Consider the following 2628-nt stretch of genomic DNA (forward strand, 5'->3'; position numbering starts at 1 on the left):
TATTGTGCGTGTACTGTCAAATCAGATCTGACTGGTACAGGAGGGAAATTTTCCCTCCTTCTCCGGCAGAGAGCATCTGGTGGATTTGAATCACGCACCTCTGGGATTGCTTCTTGCCACTAGGCCACCAGAGCTCCCCCTACAGAACATCCAAACCTTAATTCCCACGTTTAACATATAGACTCCCATTCCTCACCGCTTTCTCTGTCTCACAGACCCTATACCAGTCTTCTAGTTCTTTCAGGTAAAATCTGTGAAATCAGCCCTCTTTCCCCCCTCTCATTTGTAAAGCTATATTCTACATACACACTTGTCTTTTTCCCTCATTGCTTTTAAGTTTTGTTTAAATTCACAATCTCAATGAGATGTAACCTGCTCTATATAATGCATCCTGGTGACTTGACTCCCACATTCTGCTCTGACTCCTCCTCCCACATAAGCAATTAGTACTTTCTAACATCCCATATATATTTGTTTATTAATTTGTTCCTTTTCCTACCTCTCCTCCATTTGTGGATGATACCCTTAATCTCATCCCCTAATCTCTTAATCACTGTGCTTGGAGAAGGACATCATGCTGGTGAAGGATGTGTGGCTGCAAAAGAGAGGATGACTCTTGACCAGGTGGATTGGCCTGGTGACTGAAGCAATGGGCTTTAGAATGTCAGGGATAGTGAGGATGGTACAATATAGGACAGGGTTCAGATCGATATGAGTCAGATCATACAGTCAGCACCTAACAACAATAACAACCTCCATTTGTCAGTTAAAACTGAGAAGCAAGGATTACCTCTTCTGTCCCTAGATGTAACTCAAATATCTACAATAGTGCTCTGTTAAAATCTGTTAAATGCATGAGTCATGAGCCAGCTACCTTTCTGGGTCTCACCTTTTCCTTCTGTAAAATGAGGCCACATTTCCATCTCTGACATTTAGTGATTCTGCAGTAAATTATTCTTTGCATGTTTTATTTTAAACTATGACTAGGTAGCTGAGTGGTAAGAAGCTGCATTGCAAACTTGAAGGTATGTGGTTCAAATCCATGCACCACCTGTTTCATGAAAGAATGGACAATTTCCTTCTATGCAATTAACTTCCTCTGAAAACCCAGCTATGAGTCAGTCCCAACTCTATGTGACACAACAATAACAGGTAGCTCTGGTGGCCCATTTATGCTGCTAAACCAAAGTTCATGCCTCTCTAATGGTTCAAATTCACCACTCGGTGGGAGAAAGGTGAGCAATTTTATTTACAGTCTTGAAAACCTAATGGAATGTCAGTTATGAGTTGGCAATGAGTTTGAGTTAAATCTTGACTGAAACATTACAAAATCATTGGCATAGTCTCTTCATTTTTTTCAATGTAAGCTTAGTTAAAAGGAGAAAATATATGTCATTTTATCTAGACTTAGATTTGAAAAGATGGTTGTCAGCTTGCATTTACTTATGACTTATTCTCCTGGTCACGTAAAAAAAGCAATTATTCTTTCCAATTTTATGCTGATCATTTCTTTGTCTTTTAAGAAAATACAGTTTTAGGACCTAAGTAAGTTGAACTAAATTGTTTAACTTTGACTCTTGGAGGATTTTGTTAAGAAACATAAAACTATGTTGGTGATCCAACAGAGTGTGGAAGTTACTGGACAATATCACTAATAACACAAACAAGCAAGATCCTGCTGAAGATTATCTAAAAATTATTGAACAGTACATTAACAGAGAACTACCAGAAATACAAGTGGGGTTTAGAAGAGGCTGTGATACTAGAGACATTGTTGCCGATATTAGATGGATCTTGGCTGAAAGCAGAGAGTATCAGAAGAATATGTATCTGTTTCATTGACTACGCAAAGGCATCTGGCTCTTTGGATCACAACAAATTGTGGCTATCCCAGAACACTTGGTCGTGCTTGTGTGAAACCTGTACTTGGACCAGGAGGCAATCGTCAGAACAGAGCAAGGAAACACTGCACAGTTCAAAATCAGGGAGTGCATGAGGGATGTATCCCATCTCCATTCTTTTTTAATCTCATTCGGGAGGCTGAACTTTATGAAGAGGAGTGTGGCATCAGGATTGGAGGAAGACTCATCAACAACCTCCATTATTCAGATGAAACAACCTAGCTTGCCAAAACTGAGGTGGACCTGAAGTGTTTGCTGTAGAAGTTCAAAAACAAGTCTTCAATGTGGATTTATGCTTAACATCAAGAAGACAAAAATTCTCACCACTGGATCAATTGGCAGCACCATGATGAAGAGCTTGAGGTTGTTAATTTCAGTTTACTTCACAATCAACACTCAGCACCAGCAGTTAGGAAATCAAAAGATGAATAGCATTGGGGAAGTCTGCTGTCAGGGACCTCTTCAAAGTGCTAAAAAGCAATGATGGCAGTCTGGAAACCAAGATGTCGCTGATACAGAAAATGGTCTTCACAATTACCTGCTATATATCAGAGAACTGGACAAGGATGATAGAAAAAGAATTGATGCCTTTGATTCGTGGTCCTGGAGAAGAATATTGAACATACCATGGACCACCAGGAGAACAAATAGGTCTGTTTGGGAGAGGGTGAAACCATGTTTCTCCTTGAAGACAAGGATTTTTTTATTTTATTTTAATTTATTTATT

This window comes from Elephantulus edwardii, unplaced genomic scaffold (assembly GCF_000299155.1).
Source record: "Elephantulus edwardii isolate Elephantulus edwardi_28Jun2011 unplaced genomic scaffold, EleEdw1.0 scaffold00443, whole genome shotgun sequence".
Classification (NCBI taxonomy): domain Eukaryota; kingdom Metazoa; phylum Chordata; class Mammalia; order Macroscelidea; family Macroscelididae; genus Elephantulus; species Elephantulus edwardii.